We start from the raw sequence: 22,287 nt of genomic DNA, 5'->3' as shown, positions 1-22,287 counted from the left end.
GAATAAACATTTCATTGTGCTCAAAGACATTTGTTTTTGAAACGGGACTGAACTTTTTTTCGTTAGATTTGTTCGCATTGAGTAAGGGTTTGGCGTACTATTTATTTACTTTTATAGAATAGGAGCCTGCATTTTACATCCTATACTTGATGACGAGCGGGGAGAGAGTGGTTTAGTACCATTTATCAACGTGTTTCGACGCTTTGTGTTTTATTTATTTTATTTTTTAAACATTTTTTTCTTTGTCACCAAAAAGTTGATTTATTTGTCATATCGAGCTGTCACAGGCATGTGAACGTTAGATGTGCTTAAGTTAGCAGCCTGTTACTGAAATGCCACTCACCCCAATGTTCTTATGACTTGAATTTAGCTTTTTTAACATATTAAAATTCAGTGACCTACTTTTTCTCTTTTTAATCCGAAATAACAGCTGTATTTTATAGTGCAGTGTCACATTTTCCATTTTGTCTCAATATATGTCCACATGTATAGTCAGACCAGAACTTCAAATGTATAGTGTGTCCAAGAAACTCGGCATTTTTGTATAAATAGTGAATTAAGTTTACTGTACCAACCGTTCTCCAAATTGTATTTAAAAAAATGTTCAAAGCATTAAAAATATTTTGTTTTGAAGGTTTGCATTAATATTTTACGTTATTTACATTTTAGGAAGATAAAAATGAACTGAAAATAAGGCACATTTCAACTTGCTGTGACTCTAGTCTGTTTAATCTTGAGAACATGTAAGACCTGGTAACCTAGCCTTCTCTTGCAAAGCTTGATTTAGTTACATTTTCATTGTTTAAACATTTTTAAAACACGTGGACATTTCTAACCTTGCTTCATTGTTTATATACTTGACTTGCTGTTTACATTTCTACAGCTGTAACTTTAAAGTCCAGCTCACATGGCTGAGGGGCAATGACCCCTCTCCCCACCGCCCCCCACGTCCTGAATGAGGCCTAGAGCTTGAGTATTGATGGACAGAGGGTTCGCTGTTGGTTACATCTGCTATAATCTTCGCACAAATTGGAGAGTCTGAGATCATGCCTTATGTTATATAAGGCCAATTGGAGTGTTTTTTTGATGATGAATAACGTTACGGGTAGTAAAAAAAGAGTCCAATATATTTACCCCTCAGAAAATCTGTCCAGTAAGCAATATTACAATTGGCACCATCGTTTGAGTGTTAGTTGTGATGGAACTAATTTGCAATGTTTGCATTTGAATATATATTTTTGCATAATTTTTGTTTTTCTGGTAACAGGGGCATGGACTTGTCTCTAATTGTGAAAAGTCTCAATTTGTATCTTATGAATGTGTATTACAGCATTTAAGGTGACATTGTATGGTTTCCCTTTCTGTAAATACTTGTACTCTATTAACCTTTTGGTTAGTTAACATCTGTATCCACTCATACGTTGGACAGACAACTCACCAGCTTAATGTCTTGGGTCTGCTTGTGATAGTTGGAGACAAACATCTCATATTAAAACTGGTAAAGTTAGGACACCCTTCGAAGGGCTAGCTGCATATTGTGGATTTTTTTTTAAATTTCTTATAGCATGTCTAAAATCATAGTATAATTTAGCTTCGTTTTATACATTGAATAAAATATCCTTGTAGTGCTACTTCATTTGCATACGTCATCTAATATAACTATATACTTGATTTTTGTTTTCTAAACCTGGTCTCTATCGTGAGAATAGCTAGGCTCAATGGAATACCCTGTTATTAATTAGTGTGAGGATCACTTTCCAGACATGGCCTCATAACCTCAGATTCTGTTTTCAAACCTAGGCAAGATTTCTCTTTTGAAACATTACATGTTCCACTATGTGGGCAGAACTGGTCTGTTAATCAATAGGGGAGTTAGGATTGCAAGTAAAAACCATTTCAAAAGAAACCTTTAGTGTTAAGCTTCTGGTAATGTATGTTTACATAACAAAACTACAAAGTGTGTAAGATTCTTAGGAATTCTCATTGTCTCATTTCAAGTGTTAGCGGCAGAGTTCGAGTTGTGTGGTGTTTTTTTTTTTTTTTTTAAGCATATCTCCTTAACCAATTCTGGCCTCCACTTCACAGATAGTGAAGTATTCATAGATCAAACATTAACTACATGTTAAATATATAAAGTTCGCCCTCACCCCACCATCGTTTGATTTATAAGGGATCTTGAAGGATTTTCCTTTTTTTTTTGTGAGCAAATGTAACTCATAACTTACATCCTCCCATTCACTGTAAAGTACCTCATTTATTCAATCACTCATCACATGTTTTATGACACCATTGATAACCTCACTATATCAGTGACAGTAGAGTGCAGAGTGACTGTAGAGTGCAGAGTGACTGTAGAGTGCAGAGTGACTGTAGAGTGCAGAGTGACTGTAGAGTGCAGAGTGACTGTAGAGTGCAGAGTGACTGTAGAGTGCAGAGTGACTGTAGAGTGCAGAGTGACTGTAGAGTGCAGAGTGACTGTAGAGTGACAGTAGAGTGCAGAGTGACAGCAGAGTGACAGTGAGTGCAGAGTGACAGTGAGTGCAGAGTGACAGTGAGTGCAGAGTGACAGTGAGTGCAGAGTGACAGTGAGTGCAGAGTGACAGTGAGTGCAGAGTGACAGTGAGTGCAGAGTGACAGTGAGTGCAGAGTGACAGTGAGTGCAGAGTGACAGTGAGTGCAGAGTGACAGTGAGTGCAGAGTGACTGTAGAGTGCAGAGTGACTGTAGAGTGCAGAGTGACTGTAGAGTGCAGAGTGACTGTAGAGTGCAGAGTGACTGTAGAGTGCAGAGTGACTGTAGAGTGCAGAGTGACTGTAGAGTGCAGAGTGACTGTAGAGTGCAGAGTGACTGTAGAGTGCAGAGTGACTGTAGAGTGCAGAGTGACTGTAGAGTGCAGAGTGACTGTAGAGTGCAGAGTGACTGTAGAGTGCAGAGTGACTGTAGAGTGCAGAGTGACTGTAGAGTGCAGAGTGACTGTAGAGTGCAGAGTGACTGTAGAGTGCAGAGTGACTGTAGAGTGCAGAGTGACTGTAGAGTGCAGAGTGACTGTAGAGTGCAGAGTGACTGTAGAGTGCAGAGTGACTGTAGAGTGCAGAGTGACTGTAGAGTGCAGAGTGACTGTAGAGTGCAGAGTGACTGTAGAGTGCAGAGTGACTGTAGAGTGCAGAGTGACTGTAGAGTGCAGAGTGACTGTAGAGTGCAGAGTGACTGTAGAGTGCAGAGTGACTGTAGAGTGCAGAGTGACTGTAGAGTGCAGAGTGACTGTAGAGTGCAGAGTGACTGTAGAGTGCAGAGTGACTGTAGAGTGCAGAGTGACTGTAGAGTGCAGAGTGACTGTAGAGTGCAGAGTGACTGTAGAGTGCAGAGTGACTGTAGAGTGCAGAGTGACTGTAGAGTGCAGAGTGACTGTAGAGTGCAGAGTGACTGTAGAGTGCAGAGTGACTGTAGAGTGCAGAGTGACTGTAGAGTGCAGAGTGACTGTAGAGTGCAGAGTGACTGTAGAGTGCAGAGTGACTGTAGAGTGCAGAGTGACTGTAGAGTGCAGAGTGACTGTAGAGTGCAGAGTGACTGTAGAGTGCAGAGTGACTGTAGAGTGCAGAGTGACTGTAGAGTGCAGAGTGACTGTAGAGTGCAGAGTGACTGTAGAGTGCAGAGTGACTGTAGAGTGCAGAGTGACTGTAGAGTGCAGAGTGACTGTAGAGTGCAGAGTGACTGTAGAGTGCAGAGTGACTGTAGAGTGCAGAGTGACTGTAGAGTGCAGAGTGACTGTAGAGTGCAGAGTGACTGTAGAGTGCAGAGTGACTGTAGAGTGCAGAGTGACTGTAGAGTGCAGAGTGACTGTAGAGTGCAGAGTGACTGTAGAGTGCAGAGTGACTGTAGAGTGCAGAGTGACTGTAGAGTGCAGAGTGACTGTAGAGTGCAGAGTGACAGTGAGTGCAGAGTGACTGCAGAGACAGCGTGTCAGGGTGCACATTGTGTGAGTGTGCAGAATGAGTGTGCAGGGTAAACAGTGTGTGACTATGCAGGGTGACATTGGGAGTGTGCGGGTGAGCAGTGTGTGAATGTTACGGGGCAGTGTGTGAGTGTGCAGAAAACACCACACACATACACCACACACACATAACGCACACACAAACCACAAACCACACACCTCAGTCTCTCAACACCACACACTTGTCACCACTCAACACAACACACTCACCACCACACTCAATCCCCAGGCTCACCCCCACAGACTCACCACCACACACTCACCAGCACACAGAAAACAACACACACAACAACACACCCCCAGCCGTCAATGAATGCTTTCACCATGCACAAACACCAACAACCATCATCCATCTGTGCACGCTTTTACCGAGCGCACACCCACCAGCCGTCAGTGCACCCTTCCACCAGGCACACACACCTCCAGCCGGCAGTGCACTTTTCCACCAAGCAATCGCAGTATGGTACACTTTACTTTTAAACATATTCATATAAAGCACAGCATGCCACCATTGGTAAAATTACAATTCAACCAACATACTTCCACTACACACCACATGCACACACTCCATAACACATGGCAAAAAGACATTGGCATTTACAATGCCATTAGCTCAAACTCAAATAAATCCGAGCCCGATTGCATTTCTAATGCTTGTTGATGATAGGGGTACGTGGTCCCCACAGCTCTCAATAAAGGTAAATGCTGTGAGAAGCTCCTCAGCTGCAGTGCTAGGTTTTGCGAAAAGGTTGGGGGGGAAACCCTACGAGGCGATCCTGGCAATTTACAAGGCTAAGACCTTGTCTATTGCAAGGTATGGGGCAGCAATATGGGGGTTTACCAAACCAGACCACATACAAACAGAAGAAAATACATTTTTACGGTCACTCCTAGGCCTCCCGCAATCCACAGCTACCTATTCTGTCCATCTTGAACTGGGGATAGGTTATATAGAAGATATAATTAATATAGCCCCTATTCTGCTATGGATTAGAATCTGGTTGAATTCGAACCTTTCCTTAAACCACAAGATCTTAAAGGATTGTATCAACCTAGATAATATGAAGGAAATCCAGTGGTTGTCTTACATAAAAATGTTAGCTGTATATTTGGGGCGACCGGAGATCTTTTACAACCCAGAATCTCTATGCAAATCTGATTTAGCGTGGGTAAAAACTAATTTTACTATGCTAAGGGAGGCAGAGTTGGAAGCAGCAGAACTAAGTAAACCATCGTTTAGGGGCCATGTTCTGGTTACTTTGCCACTAATGATGTCTCCCTATTTGTCTACCGTGACCAACTCTTTTCATAGATGGTTACTGACAAAATTCCGGTTTAACCAAATACATACGGTACTTTGGGACTTGCAGGGCTGGAGTAGACCTGAAGTTGCTGCACCATGTAAATGTGATGACTTTTCCCCCCAAGACACCTTGCATTTTACGTTTTTTTGTCCTCTGTACCATGATGCCAGGAAAAGGTTTATTCTCCCATTATTGAAAAAGATGAATTTTATTCAGTGTAAACCTGCTTTACTGTTTTTACAACTGTTGGAATCCCCTGTAACTATGTTTTGTGTCGCCAGCTTTTTTGCCGCGTCTGCTAGAATTAGGAGGGCTAGACAGAAAGCCGCACAAGAAATTCAATCCTCCTAAAATATTGCTAAAGTACACCACTCAACTGCTTTAAACTAGTAATCCACTGTTAATGTTTTTAAAGTGAATTTGAACTGTATTTTTATCTTGTATATACACTTCTTTTAAATATGTATAATTGCTTTGTATATGTATAGCATACTTTTATGATTTTTATTAATCGAATAAAGTGGTTTGACTTGACTTGTACGATCTGCAGCTCATATGCTTCGAACGGAATATGCTACTTACCAGTATGCATCTGTTCTTGGCATGTAGAGCTGCAGAGTCGTACACGCCCTCCTGCCTCCCCGGGACTTGTATCCGTTCCAGTACTCATCTTACTTAGATGCACACGCATGGAAATCCTTTCTCTTTACTTCTACTAACTCCATCATTTCCCATCATGGCGAAACACAATCTGAGGATGGAGTCGATGACCATGTGCTGTATTGTCCAAGGGAGGAGTCACCTATCTCGTGACTACAAAGACTTCTTCCAAGAAGACAACAACCTGCAATCATCCGAGCCCAACACCAGGTGGCGATCTATTGCGACTCTGCAGCTCTACATGCCAAGACCAGATGCATACTGGTAAGTAGCATATTCCTTCCACTTTGCTACGAGCACTTTCAGCTCATTGTGTTCCCTTCTGGCCATACCAGCCCATGGGTGTTAACCAAGGTGATGGCGGTGATTGCAGCGCATCGGCGGAGATCAGGGGTGCAAGTCTTACCCTATCTTGATGATTGGCTGGTAAAGGCTGCTTGCCCCAGGCTGTAGTCTCTGACCTCCAGACTATGGTGAACCTCCTGCACTTGCTGGGGTCCCCTATTAAAATGCTGAGGTCACACCTGCTCCCTCTCAGACGCTCCATTTCATTGGAGCTGTTCTGGACACGATGCAGTTTCTGGCCTATCCTCCTGAGTGATGAGTTCACGCTATTCAGGCTGTTATACCGATGTTTCAGCCTCTATCTTGGATTTTGGTGAGGCTAACCCTGAATCTGTTGGGACTAATGGCCTCCTACATCCTTCTAGTAACTCATGCCCGATGGTATATACAGGGACTGCAGTGGGACCTGAAGTTTCAATGGTCACCGCATCAGGGGAGCTTTTTTGACATGGTCAAGATCTCTTGGGGAACTGCGAAAGATCTGCATTTGTGACCCAACGAACTGCGATTGGATCATAGGCAGACCCTTCTTCCTTCTCCAACAAGATCTCACAGTAGTGACCGATATATCACACCTCATATGGAGCGGCCATTTGGGAGAGGTGGACTCCGGTGGAATCTGGACACCACATCAACCTGCTTTCGCTCCGTGCGAACTAGCTGGCATTGAAAGATTTTATAGCCTTCATAAAGGGATGGGCTTGTGCGGGTGTTTACAGACAAAACCACCGCCATGTGATTCTGCAATAATGAACCATGTGTCAGGAGCCCTTGCGTCTCTGGACATCAGCAGGCATATACCTGGTGGTTCAACACCAAGCGGGCTCTCCGAATGCCAGAGTGAACATATTCAGCTGTTGATGCCTAGCGACTCACGAATGTCGTCTCGTACCGGCAGTGGTGCAGAGTCTCTTTCAACAGGGAGGAGAGCCTTGGTTTGATCTATTCTTCTCTACCGAAAATGTGCAATGTCAGCAGTTTTGGTTGTTGGAGTTTCCAAGGAAGCTTTTGCTCAGAGACGCTTTTCGTCTTGAGTGGAGCACAGACCTTCGGTACGCCTTTTTACCCATACAACTCGTACCCAGAATTCTCAAAAAGTTCAAGAACAACCGGGCCCAAGTCCTCCTTTTGGCTCCGATTTGGGCACGAAGAGTTTGGTATCCTGAGCTACTGAGCATGGCCATTGATCCCCCAATCCGGCTGCCCCTACGAGAGGATCTTCAGTCGCACCAGCAGGCGAGGATCTTCCACCCAAACCTGTCCAGTCCCTGCTGTCTGTGTGGAGACTGAGCAGCGCCTTTGACCTTCGTCCTGAAGTCTAATGTCACCTAGGCAGTCAAACGTCCTTCCCCATGGTATACGCATGATGGTGAAAGATATTTGTGGTTTAGGGTGCAGAAATATACATTGACCCCACCCCCGCTTTCTAAAGGTTAACTTTTCATTCTTTCCCTTGTCCAGCAGGGCTCTTCTATTGGCACTCTTAAGGGCTACCTCTCTATCAGATCTGTCCGACGCTTTGGATTTGGAAAATAATCATCCACCTATCCTTGTGGAAGAGAAATTGGGGTGTCTACGATACGCAGACGAAATAGTAAAACACCAATAGGTCTACAACGGAGTATGAATGCCCTAAATAAGTACATGGTAAAACAAGGGCTAGATCTGAATCTAAATAAAACTAAAGTGATTTGGTTGGTTGATTTTAAGTTTGAAAATCATGCATGGTGTTTGGAAGGAAAACACTGTAAGAAGTTTGCTCCTATAAATATTTGTGTTTCTTCATGGATAAGCAAATGACCGACAAATCCCACTTTTTATTCATTCAGGCTAAGGCACAATCATCAACATATGGATTTAAAATACTAAAACAATTGAATTGTCAGTTGTTCGCCCACTTACTCATGGTTATGGTCTGATTTTGAATTATTTTATTGTACAGTTAACAAAAACTCACTATATTAAACTTCCATCGTTAAAAAAATGTTTAAGCCTTATTTACATTTATAGTGTAAAGAAAAGAAGGTGATTTCACTCTTTAAGATCATAAAAGTCTCAATTGCGTTTTGGTATTGACCGTTTATAAGATTGTACGGTCAATGTGCCCCGTTTTTCCTCACGTGGTTGTAACTTGGCAAGTGACTAGGCGGGCTGTGCGACTGGTTAGGGGGGCTCGGCTACTAGCTTCATTATCTTATGGCACAGAAGTTATGCACGGTTTATTAATCGACACGTTGCATAGGAGCCAAATAAAGGTTTTGGAGACTACGGGCATCAGAAAGAGCTTCTATCAGAAATTTATGTTGTAAAGAAATGGAGCAACAACTGAATAGTACTACAAAAGGATCTTGGGGAAGTTATTTAACTTGACCTATTATTGATTTAGGCATACAAGAAGCATTGGGAGCAACAATGGGAAGGGCATCTCTCAATTGAGTGTTAAGATTTGCAATGTGAATAGTATAAAATCTAATAGAAAAAAATGCTTTTGCACTAAGTAGACCTGTATGGAGATTAATATATTTGTATTCCAGTATAGGTACACTAGGGTATCTGGCAGAACATTTTTCATTAGGATTGACGTCAATTTATGCTATTCCGGTTTGGTATCATAAAATCTAAAGACTTTGCCCCATCCTGGAAAATACAGCTACAGACTCTTTCTTGTAGATTATGTGGATATAAGAACGAAACACTAATTCATGTGTCTGTCCTGTTCCCTTGTCACATAGAAAATTATTTTGACTTCATTATTTAGAAATATGGGAATACGGTCATGCTGGCAAGCCGTTATCATCTGGCTAAGTGGATATTCAGCTGCCCTTGCATGTAGGGGAGTAAGGTTTATAACCCCTCTATTTAAGGAAATTTCAGGACTAAGAACTATGGCTATAACCTGTATTATAATAACTTCCGGGAGAAAATAAATGATTGATGGTTCTTAAAATGTGTTGTTTTTAGAGCTGTTTTATATTAAAATTGTGACCGTGAATGATAATTAAGTTAAAGTAAATAGTGTATACAAAAATACATTTTAGAAAATCGGCATTTGAAATTTTCTAGTTGTAAATAATTTGACATTTATTATGCATTGTTGTAATGGTTTTAAATAACTAAATACAATAAAGATTCTTCTACATGCCTGTGAATATAATCCAAGGACTCCTTATTAATAATGAATGGATATTTTACTGAATAGCTATAAACGATTTACAATAAAAGGATACTATATGGAAACTACTTATTTTGTGTAATTGTTAGATTGTAAAGTAAGGCACCTGTATGAAATTTGGAAGGTGAGAACTCGCCTCAAAAGATAATTAAAATCGTTGTCAGGGTGCACCACTTAAGTCACTAAGTTAACCTGAGCTCAACACCCTGGTAGTTATGGTACAGAGCAGACTGGCTTAACTTGGGGGCAATGCGTAAAGTATTTATGCCGCACTAAAACAGTAATAAAGTCGAAATGCAGAACAAAAACCGCAAAATTAATTAGAAAAATAAACCAAACTGTGAAAAAAACACATGACATCAAAATAACAACAAACAATGGTAGCGGTTTATAAGAGCGCACAACAAAAATTCAGGTTATAAGTATTCAGACAATATGTAGCAAGTGGTGCTCAGGAAGAGGTGGGTGGCTGGTTACCACAGCCTCCAAGGCAAATTAATGTTCCAAACAGATACTGTATTCCTCCGAGCACTCAATCAAGTATCAAAAAAAGTGTCTTTGTATAGTTTTCACTATTCAATTTAATGTCCAATCTTCCTTCAAATTCAAATCCAGTTCATATCAAACGATAATTCACAGCCAACACGTGTTTCGTCATGTCCGTGTAGGACGAATTGACTTCTTCAGGGCTGCAACCCAAATATATACAATCAGTTCTAATTCACATAAACCAAAATTATAAACCAACTATTTATACATTTATCAGCGTAAATTAAAGTTTCCATCGAAAATTATTTTTTCAGCCTGTGTCAAATCTTATATACAGTTCAAGTAATTCCACACTTAATTTCACAAAGAAGGAACGTAAGTACCAAAAACATGAACTTCACATAGTTTGGTCTAAATCATTCACATATTAAAAAACAGTGTCCCAATTTACCTACGAGTCAGTGGTATTGGGTATCAGGAATAAGGCTGTGGTTCCCGATAACACCCATAGGTGCCAGGTCCTAAAGCTAATAATACTATTAATCTAGTCATTAACTCACCTATTTCCAGATAGATGTGTCAGGTTATTGGTATCAACACGTAATATATTTAGCGAACAACGGACTTCCTCCTATTTCCGTAGTTTTTCTCGTAATAGCCAACTCCTATAAGTAAATCAACCAATAGTACTATCAATGCTCAATAATGCATCAATAATCTGTAACTCAATGTCATATATGGACCAATAATTAAACTCACCACTTTGTAAAGTGAAGAACGTGGTAAATTTCGTTCGCGTATAAGTATTCTCATAATCATCTATTTCCAGTTTGATAGCGTCTCATAGGTACCTACAGTAAATTAACATCGCTGTCATTACCGATCAGTAAACGTATGTCAGCTTCTAATCAAATCCAATAAAGTACCGACAACCAGCTGAACATATGTACCATGCAGTTCTCACCTTACGTATCAGTAATAGCAAGTACCCATATTATTTCCTCTTCTAATGGCTCCTTCTATCGTGAGTGTTCTCAACACGTGTTCGTGTCTAGTAAAAAAGAGAAAACACCCATGAAGACTATGCCTTAACTAAATCTTCCTTAAAGTTACAAATAGTTCCCCGCACTCACCGTTAGTCAGTCTGTAACGTTCCGACTTTGGCGTTCTGCACGGGCGCCATCTTTAAATGTCTATAGCCATTATCACGGGCGCCATCTTGTAATGTCTAATTATATTTACAAACCCGGCGGATCAGCTATACAGTCAGAGTCTCGCCATATGTTGATGGGCACAATTGCAAACCAAAAATCCATAATCTGGATATCGTCTCGTATTAAAATTTACAGTGCTGTCGAAACTTAATGGGATTTTAACTCCATATATTATAACCTTGAACAAATCTTAGATCGGTTTCTTAAATCATAGTATCAAATAGGTCCATGCTTGTGATGTATTTCACATGTATTATTATATACCAGACGATACTAATTATAACAAATTATGTGTCTTGTGTGTCTTGTATTTTCTATCTTCATACTTTGCTCCTGAACCTGTATACCACAGGGGTCCTCAGGTCAACCACAGCCCCTCCTGTTAACATTATTCACTCTTGTCAGTCATGTTAACAAATTCATAGTATAAAGACAATCCAGCGGGGTAGTAGGTTCGAAATCAATATCCATCTGATTTGGACAGCTCCAAATTATTTACAATTTTGAACAAACATTGGCACCTGCTTTGTATAGATAATGATCTGAAACCGTACATTTATGACAGGCCAAGTGTGACATTTAGAAGGGGTACAACTTTGAAGAACATGTTGAGTCCCAGTTACCCGACTAAATCCAATAAAAAGGATTGGTTGAATAGCTTCAAGGGCTTTTACAAATGTGGAAGGTGCATTTCATGTAGATGGGCAATGAAGAAGGTACAATGTTTTGAGTACAACAACTCTGGAAAATATACTATTGGTATGTTTATAAACTGTGACACCACATATGTAGTATATGTAATTCTGTGTACGTGTGGTAAAATATATGTGGGGAGTACCAAGAGGAGGCTTAAAGATAGAATTGCTGAGCACTTCAGAGCACTGAAAAATGGTGACACACGGTACCCAATTGCGTCACACCTGGTTCAAAATTGTGAGAACAAGGACCAACATGTCTTTACCTATCATGGGATAGACCATATCAAACCTGATCCACGTGGTGGAAATAGACTATTGACATTGAGAAAACGTGAGGTGCTTTGGCTGATTAGATTGAAAGCAGTAGAATGTGGCCTTAACGTCGATCATGAGTTTGAGTTTTACCTAGGAAACTGAGATAATATGAGAGATACCAGTGTAAAACTTACCGAATACAATGTTGGTGCTAATGGTTTTGTTCTGTCAATTTACAAACTTTACCCCAACACAGAAAACTCTATAGTATGAGGAAGTACAGTGATATGTTAGACAAGTACATATCTTTGCATTGTATATACGGATATAAAAAATCAGATGGATATTGATTTCGAACCTACTACCCCGCTGGATTGTCTTTATACTATGAATTTGTTAACATGACTGACAAGAGTGAATAATGTTAACAGGAGGGGCTGTGGTTGACCTGAGGACCCCTGTGGTATACAGGTTCAGGAGCAAAGTATGAAGATAGAAAATACAAGACACACAAGACACATAATTTGTTATAATTAGTATCGTCTGGTATATAATAATACATGTGAAATACATCACAAGCATGGACCTATTTGATACTATGATTTAAGAAACCGATCTAAGATTTGTTCAAGGTTATAATATATGGAGTTAAAATCCCATTAAGTTTCGACAGCACTGTAAATTTTAATACGAGACGATATCCAGATTATGGATTTTTGGTTTGCAATTGTGCCCATCAACATATGGCGAGACTCTGACTGTATAGCTGATCCGCCGGGTTTGTAAATATAATTAGACATTACAAGATGGCGCCCGTGTGAATGGCTATAAATAGACATTTAAAGATGGCGCCCGTGCAGAACGCCAAAGTCGGAACGTTACAGACTGACTAACGGTGAGTGCGGGGAACTATTTGTAACTTTAAGGAAGATTTAGTTAAGGCATAGTCTTCATGGGTGTTTTCTCTTTTTTACTAGACACGAACACGTGTTGAGAACACTCACGATAGAAGGAGCCATTAGAAGAGGAAATAATATGGGTACTTGCTATTACTGATACATAAGGTGAGAACTGCATGGTACATATGTTCAGCTGGTTGTCGGTACTTTATTGGATTTGATTAGAAGCTGACATACGTTTACTGATCGGTAATGACAGCGATGTTAATTTACTGTAGGTACCTATGAGACGCTATCAAACTGGAAATAGATGATTATGAGAATACTTATACGCGAACGAAATTTACCACGTTCTTCACTTTACAAAGTGGTGAGTTTAATTATTGGTCCATATATGACATTGAGTTACAGATTATTGATGCATTATTGAGCATTGATAGTACTATTGGTTGATTTACTTATAGGAGTTGGCTATTACGAGAAAAACTACGGAAATAGGAGGAAGTCCGTTGTTCGCTAAATATATTACGTGTTGATACCAATAACCTGACACATCTATCTGGAAATAGGTGAGTTAATGACTAGATTAATAGTATTATTAGCTTTAGGACCTGGCACCTATGGGTGTTATCGGGAACCACAGCCTTATTCCTGATACCCAATACCACTGACTCGTAGGTAAATTGGGACACTGTTTTTTAATATGTGAATGATTTAGACCAAACTATGTGAAGTTCATGTTTTTGGTACTTACGTTCCTTCTTTGTGAAATTAAGTGTGGAATTACTTGAACTGTATATAAGATTTGACACAGGCTGAAAAAATAATTTTCGATGGAAACTTTAATTTATGCTGATAAATGTATAAATAGTTGGTTTATAATTTTGGTTTATGTGAATTAGAACTGATTGTATATATTTGGGTTGCAGCCCTGAAGAAGTCAATTCGTCCTACACGGACATGACGAAACACGTGTTGGCTGTGAATTATCGTTTGATATGAACTGGATTTGAATTTGAAGGAAGATTGGACATTAAATTGAATAGTGAAAACTATACAAAGACACTTTTTTTGATACTTGATTGAGTGCTCGGAGGAATACAGTATCCATCAAAATAACATATTCAATTAGAGGAACTGATAGGAGTTTTTAAATTTTTAAGTAGAAATCGCACCAAGAAGCTCAAAATGCCAATGATAGTCAAGGGTGGCAGTAGAACAGGACCTAGTTGCAATTATATTATGACCACATTGGAGTGGGGGTTGAATAAAAAAAATGTACATCTTGATCTAAGATTTTACTTTCTGGCTTAGGTCCCAATCCACCACAAGAGTACTCTTCTAAAGTCCCCCAGCCGAGGCACTTAGACATTTACAGGGTGCCAGTCATTGGCCTGCAGTCCAGGTCCAGTTGTCACTGGTTATCTGGGCAGTTCCAGGAAAATGCCACTTGTAGCTTATGGGCCTCCCTTTGGCTTTAGCAGAAAGTAAACCTTATGACTCGGAGTCCACTTCTTCGTCCTGGGTACATGATAGAGAGCAAGTCCAGTCTTCTGAGGCTCTTCTCAGGTTGCAGACAGCTGGTTCAGTCCTCTTCTGGTCTTCTTAAGGTCTAGGAATGCTCTTAAGTGGGTGTCTGGAGGTGCCACATTTATGCCTGGTACAAGCTAGTGGGTGGGAATGACCCCATAGGATACCCTAACCAACAGGGTAAAAGTATGCTGTTCTAACCCTACCCACTCGGGGGATTTTCAAGATCGCCGAAATCTTCGGCCACACTAAACGTGGGCTCTGCTTTGAGGGGGGGGGGGGGTACTATGGTAATATATGATGATTTTGATGTTCTCCTGCATCCATCACTAAACTTCAGTTTTAGTGATGGATGCATCACTAAAACTGTAAAATCAAATCTGAGAAAGGATAAGTGTTTTGGCATTCTGTCTCCTTCCTTTGAAGTGCACCCCAAATGTTCTGTGTAAGCCCAACAGACCTGTCAAACTGACTGTGATGCTGTAATGTCAGAGTACACTGTGGTTGGTGCCTGGCTGGCTGGACAAAAGAATGGCCCTGCCCAAGTCTCAGCATTTACCTGTCACAGGAGAGGCCTCTATGAAGTGTGCCCCAGTGTCTTATGGAGAACCCCAGCAGACATGTCAAGCAGAATGTGACATTCCACCAGAACTTGACACGTTAATGCCAAAGATGATCTTGCCAGGATCCCCCTGTATGTTCTGTCAGATTCAGATGGATCATCTCTGCCCATTTGGGTCAGGCTTTTTTTTTTTTTTGCTTCTGGGTGCAATTCACACCTCACCACAGGGGAGTCATCCGCTGCAAGGTGACCGTTGTGAGGCACTAAAAGGCCTTAGAAGCTTTAAGCGGGCAACCTAGCGTTTCTAAAATACCTTTTCTGAAATGGTTAGACACTGACTGTAATAGTTAAACAAAAACAAATTTAGTGGTAAAGATGCCTTGAAATATTTTTCTGGCTGTTTCCTGGGCGGAGATAACATTTATTAAATGTAATATTGTATCCCATGCTTTCCTGTTAAACCGCTAATCCTGCTACAGTGAAAATAGCCTTTTCACTATAAGGACATGTTTAACATTAAAGCTTTGTCTTCTACACTTAAATACCATACCTTAATGGGCAGTAAGGCATTTTTAGGGGCGACATTCATATTTAATAGGAGGTTTAGGCCTGTCAAAAGGGGTTATTTTGACAGGGCGAATTTGCAGTTTAAACCTGCACAGCCAGGCTACTCGTGGCAGGCATGCTTACATTGTGACTCTAGTGAGTGGCACAATGAGTGATGCAGCCCACTGGTGACATTAAACTTACAGGCCCTTGGTTCCCTGTAGGTATCACATACTAGGGACTTAAAGATAAATTAAATATGCCAGTCAGGGCATGTTATTTTTTCAGTGTTAAGCACTTTAACGCTGTATAACAAGTATAGTGCACAGAGTACTATAGCCAGGAATAATAATGTTTCTCAAAAAAAAAATCTGGGGTGACCTAGCAGACAGAAATGTTCCAACAGTACTTATATTAAACTGTAAAAGTAGAATCCTTATTAAAAGGAAAATTACTAAGTGCTAACAAGATATATTGTGTTACTGCGACAGAGTAGTACAAATGTATCGTTTGGAAGAACTTACTTGATATATTGTGTAGACTCATTGTTAAGTCACTGATTATGATTGTTATTGGGAAGAAAATGTTACTTATCTGTAACTTCTGTTCTCTAGCATTAGCATCTTTCTTTGCTTCACATGCTCTAATCATTCCCAGACATCATGCTGGGAACCCTTGTTAATCTATGTTAAACATAGCAGTGTATATATATCTACATTCGGATAACCAAAACAGTAATAGCCTATATGCAGTCTGTTCGCCTTATTTTATGATCTGAACCTCAGTCAGTCCGGTATAATTCCGAGTTCCACTCTCAACAGCTCAATTCCTCAGACTCATGTCTCGTAATTGGTGGGGAATCTTCTCTACTTTTCTCTGTAAGTAATTTTGTTCATAAATACAGTTTAGTCTCTGGTTTACTTCTTTCTCCGTCCCTACCAGATGTGTGTTTTACGCTCCGTTTACGGTTGGGTGGCTCACGCTTGAGGCCTCTGTGATAACAGCACATAATCCTAACAAAAAAAGCCTCTTCAAACAGTACAACACTTGAGAAGCCATAACTGTATATTTAGATGATTCCCAAAGAAAATGTTGTGTTTGCCTTCACAAAGACCGGTGTTCTTCCAGAAATTATTCCACCTGCAAGCATTTCAGGTTCAGGACTCTTAATGAAGGGGAAGGCAGGCTCCTTATGACCTGCGTCTGCTTTTCTGGGGCCGGTGGGGTGGGAGGGTTGCCAGGAACGCTCCGAAAGGATAGGGTTTTGTCGCCTCCATAATCCAGTCAAGAATACCAGTTATGCACCATCTGGTTCTGCCCCCAAGGACCAAACACATAGCGTTCCTGAACAGGCTGCTTCAAAGACCAAGATCCATAAGACTGGTTATAGGTCTTAGTTAGCCACCCTGAAGAGAAGGCACACATCTACTTTGCTGACTGCTGCTCGTTTTGGCTCTAGCCAGTTTTGGCTCGGTCTAGAGCCAGACTAAACAACTTCTCACAGCAACGCCCTTATTGAAGAATTAATTGTGTGCAGGACTGCCTAAGACTACCACCAGTATTTGAGTGTATATGCAAACTCATGTTAACGTTGATTCTCGAGAGTTCCCAAACTCATGCCTGAAAATGCTTCAAGCCTATGAAATTATGAAAGGCACAATGCTGTATAACATCCTACTCTGACCTCCGACTCTTATGTGATGTCATACTTAGCCTGTTGTCTTGTCTGTCTTCATCTTGTGATGTCATGATATGTACGGCCTTGTCTGTGATGACACGCTTGTGTGTGCGCTTTCATTCTTTGTGATGTTGCCCTCTTATTATGGCTCTGTCATTGGAACTGTCCTACTCTGCCCACGGCTTTGATGTCTGTGATGTCACAGTCAGCCTGAAGCATCGTCTGTGGTGGCATGCTTGACTGTGCCTTCATCTTCTGTGATGTAACGTTCTGTATAAGACTGGATCATTGGGAAAGTCCTACTCAAGACTATTGAGATGACCACTTGTCATATGTGATTTCACACTTGGGCTGCAGCCTTTTTGTTAGCAATGTTACCAACAGCGGACTTCTCTGCATGGTCCCGCTTTTCAGTGCCTTTTGTAGTATGATTCTTTATGAACGTATTGTTGGTAAGGTCATACACTGCTCGCGATACTGCTACACTTGCGGTACACCTTATAATTGATGACATCATACTCTGCACACAGTGCTATTATGGACGTCGTTCCCCTGTGCTCATGCAACAATCGAGGTGAAGGAAGAAACACTTGAAATATCGTTGGTGATCACTCAAGCTGAACACTACTTGACCAGGTTCAAATAGGCTGAAACTCGTCTGGGGGTTGTTTGTGTACCTATTTAGATGGGGCTTGGCCTGGCAGTTCAGGGAGTACTGTTGCATTGGAGCAAGACTAAAGCTGATTTGCATATGGCTGGTTCGTTAGCTAAAGTGTTACAGTGGACCAAAAACAATTGTATTGCGCCTTTGAGTGATTATCGGTTGTGGAGAGTAATTCAAGCACTCCAGCATCACTTTTTTGTTTTCCTGAGTGTGACGTCCTAAGTTCGAAGGGTGTGCCAGGACGGTGGGCCCCGTGCACACTGCGCCACAGAATTCGTACTGCATCCTACTGTTGTGCCACAGATACACCGAAACGGATCTGGGGGTGCTTGTGTTCCCCGTTTAGAGGGGACCTGGCAAGCCTGACCGTTCAAACTGGACGAGTTCCATTCAGCAGGTATAAAGCTGATGTGCCTATGGCTGATTCTTGTCGGAGGTGCCAGTGGGCACAAAACGATCAACTCAGTTGCACCCGAATAAGTGCGAGCGGCCAAAATTAATGTAAGCATTCTTCCCATCACCCCCTTGCCCATGGCATCATCCTCGGTTATGTCGGACTTCCGCAGTAACCTAATACAACCGATATCGCAGGTGTGTTCTATAATTCACCCACTTATATATATTTTGGGTTTGTTTTGTCGGAATAGCGCGTTTTGAAAATGTGTCGGCATTTGCCTCCTGGGTGAGAAACGAGGCTCCAGTATATAAATTGTTGATGTATAATCACCAGTTCATCCCTGCACAGGCCATGTGGCGGAGTTTTGCGTTAGGCCGCGCTTGGTGCCCGTTTTCACAACCTGATACATGATCCTTTGGTTGTACGTCGCTGCTCGAGTCGTTATGATATAAAAGTAACCTCTGTTTTGGGGTGGGATTTCATGTAAACTTGTCCTCCGATTCCTCCTCCGCCGCCTTTTGTTTTGCGTTTGCCGTTCTAGATCAACCTGTGGCCCATCCCCCTCTCCGCGGCGCCTCGATGGCCGCCGTGCGTGCGCGCGCTGCTGTGGGCGCCACATTCTGCGTCCTCTGTTCATCCTGTGGCGGAGCCTTTTTCGCATAGCTCCAGTTGTACAGTTATTCACCCAAAACCACCCCGCCTGAGCGACGAGGCTCCGGAATGCGGCGCGTTGCCTTTAAGGGCAACACCGCCCAACGCGCACTGATTGACAGCGTCTGCATCACGTGGTCTGCTGTCTGTGAAGGTCACCAGCAGGCCACGCCTCCGGCGGTGGGGGCGGGGAGCTGCTGAGGGGCGGGATTAGTCTGAAAATGGCCGACGCTGAGTGCAGAGACGAGAGCGGAGACGGGAACTGGGACTGAGGGGCCAAGGGAGCGAAAGGGGGTTCCTCTGAAGGCTGCCTGAGATCCTGCAGAGGACCACAGCGAACCCTCAGGTACAACCTCCGTTCCCGCGACAGACCCAGGGGAAATGTATACAGAGAAAGGTGGAGGGGAGGGAGCTGTGTCTCACTTTACATGGAACGGGGATGAGGGGCCTTGGGAGCCCCTAAGACTCAACAAGATTCACTGACCTCTACGCCTCGTATACAAAGGAGAGAAAGTGGGAGTTATGCATCACCGCATATGGAGAAAGTACTGCCAGGATCTCAAAGGGACTAAAGCTCCTCTCCATATGTAAGAGGGGGTCTCAATCTGAGAGATCCAGGCGACGTACGAATATGGGGGGCTGTGGACCGCCGCCCTCGGCAGGGTCTAAATACTCAGGAAGTTAGGGATTGTACGACACTTGGCCTCCAACATTCACTGATCCACCCCCAGTGTAAAAAAGAAAAGTAATCTGTTCGGCTGCAGCATTCACCGACATCTCCAGTTACAAACAGAGGGCCTTAAAGCCCAGGGGCCGGGACATAACCTGACGTAGAGACGGTTGTGTGTAAACGCACATATGAAGGCTGGATTTAAGGGCCTGAGGAGCACCGGCAGGTGGTGGAGGTAGACCCTCCTCGGGGCCAACGCTCCCGGTGGGCCCCGGCACCACAGTCGACTCCCGAGACAGGCAGGAGACTAGAGACGATTGTCTATAGTAAAGTGCTGTGCACAATACAATATAGAAGGAGCAGAGTGGCTTTGGTCTAGGGCAGCAGCCGAGACCACAGCCATTCCCAAAATATTAGAAAATAGGTCTGTGACGACTGAAGGGATGCACAGATGGAAGCTGTTGAAGGGCTATATCTATGTACAAGTTAGAGGGACAGTGTGGCTGAGGGATCGATCTTGGAAGATCCCAAGCAAGAGCCTGCATACTTTCCGAGATACTACTGGGACGTATGGTTTGGGTGAATTTATACCACATAGATTTCCCGAGGCAGATGGGATGTCTTGTCTGTGAGACCCAAATAACAATGTTTGTTGAAGATTCTAGGGTTGTGTGTGGGGGGGGGGGGGGGGGGGGTCTGTGCCGATCCCGGCTTGAACCCCATGAGGGAGTATGGCTCCTTATCTGCCATAAAAATGTGCGCGGTTTGAAGGAGATTTCGGTGGAAAATGTATACTGTAGTCTCGTTTGTAGAACTGTGCGGGGAGGGAGGTGTAGACGATTAAATTATGTGCGGTCGATCTTACAATATCCGGAGGTTTCAGGTCGCCTACCATTCTATGGCACCACTAAGCACTAGAAGAGATTCGATGTGACAGTGGTGGTTTTGGACACCGAGTCTTGCCTCCTCGTCCCATATTCTCTTGAATAAGACCTTGTTTTTGTTTGGTGCATTGTCGCATGGAGTTTGGTTCACACGGTCAGCTCTGTGAGGGGCGCTAGTTGCGGTCAAAAGTTAAGAGAAATCTAAAGCAGTACCTCGAGCGTAGTAATAGGGTGGGCCATGCTCGAGCCGCTACTAACGCATTGTGTGCAGGTTTACGGGATGTCTCTTTGCTATTCGCCTTGGTCTTTGCATTCGGTTAACCTGTTGATTCTGCCATTTCTACATAGTCTTTATTTGCTTGCTCTCTAATACGTTGTCTTTGAGTGCAGAGCGTTATGTAAGTGCATGACAGTGGGCGGTTGTACTCCACTATCGTACATGAGCAATTGGGTATATATAGAATTTGACATACCGGTGCCCCGTTTGAGTTAACGCGTTATGCAAAATATCAAAATGAATACAAATGATGGTACAGTTATTAGGTGCTAAGCTGTGTCTCTACGACTGTGCGCGCCCTGGGTATTAACTTATTGCACCATGACAATACATGTTCCTGTACAGTGGAAGGGTGCCTCACAAAATTGAATGGTCTTTCAGTTCCTTAATGCGTTATTTGGGTTTTGATCTGGTACTAATAAGGTTAAATCTTATCCCAGTGTTACCGTGCGTAAAAAAAAGGTACTGCATTACACCACATAATTTGACTTATTGCAGATATTGGGATATAATTAAGGCTCACTATTTTCCGTTTTTACTGATTTTTACAGACAGACAGAAAACCATTTATTTCCCTGTCAGTATTTATTATTAAATGTGGATAAAAAAGGAGGGTAGTTTTTGGAGTGATTCTAAATGCTGTCAATCATGACTATCAGACCAATAGCTGCGTGGATTGACAGGCAAGGGGGTTAAAAAAAAGGAGGATTTTAGTAAAAAAAGTCTTAAACAGCAATACATTTGCACAACCTTGATTCTTAAATTGACATATTTTCTTACAAGTGCATATTTTATTTAGCACCAAGTATGTATATATCATTGAAACCAGTCATAAGTTTAGGCACAAATGCACTTTAACTGGTTAAATATATGTTGAAATATACACATTTCAGCGTTATTTTTTTTTTCAGAACCTAAAATGAATATAGATAAATACAGGTAACATTAGCAAAAATCAAAATATAGATAAATACAGTCGGAAATGACAATAATATACATACCATAAAACCGGGAGCCCTAGATATAATGCATCCCTTAAAAGAACCTTGTAGATAGGCCGCCACTTGCAGCAAGAACAGTGGAGCCCTCACAACAACCCCTTAAACCAGGATGTTTTGGTGTTGCAGTTTATGTATTACATGCGGTTTCACTGAGAAAGCAACCTTATGAACCTGAGAATACCGCACTTAAATTGGAACTAAATTGTTTGGGCTGTGCAGGAGCTCGATCAGCTCCTATCAAGACTTTTAGATGGTGTTATACTTGTTTAATGTAACCCCGGGCGGAGCAGGCGGAGTTGCTCTAAGCGGAGCTCTACGAAGTTGACCAAAAACTCAGTGGCGCTCTGCGCCTCCCTCCGCCCCACACCCGCAATAACATTTTGTTAAATTAAATTTACAAT

The 22,287-nt window shown here is 42.0% G+C and overlaps 1 protein-coding gene across 13 annotated transcripts in view; it reads left to right on the top strand.

Annotated features, from left to right (window-relative positions):
- The window catches only part of TNRC6B (trinucleotide repeat containing adaptor 6B), a 1,174,734-nt gene that overhangs the window by 376,094 nt on the left and 776,353 nt on the right, over positions 1–22,287 (top strand). For 3 of the 13 annotated variants that reach the window (XM_078683390.1, XM_078683386.1, XM_078683377.1), the window contains exon 1: positions 19,251–19,400. The exons of the other annotated variants lie outside the window; for them this stretch is intronic. The gene's annotated coding sequence lies outside the window, so the exon portion shown is untranslated. Of the gene's footprint in view, positions 1–19,250; positions 19,401–22,287 lie in introns of those variants that run through there. 13 annotated transcript variants of the gene reach the window in all.

The sequence above is a fragment of the Lissotriton helveticus genome, chromosome 1_1, assembly GCF_964261635.1.
Source record: "Lissotriton helveticus chromosome 1_1, aLisHel1.1, whole genome shotgun sequence".
Classification (NCBI taxonomy): domain Eukaryota; kingdom Metazoa; phylum Chordata; class Amphibia; order Caudata; family Salamandridae; genus Lissotriton; species Lissotriton helveticus.
Note: the sequence above shows the minus strand (reverse complement) of the source record. Positions and strands in the feature narration are given on the sequence as shown.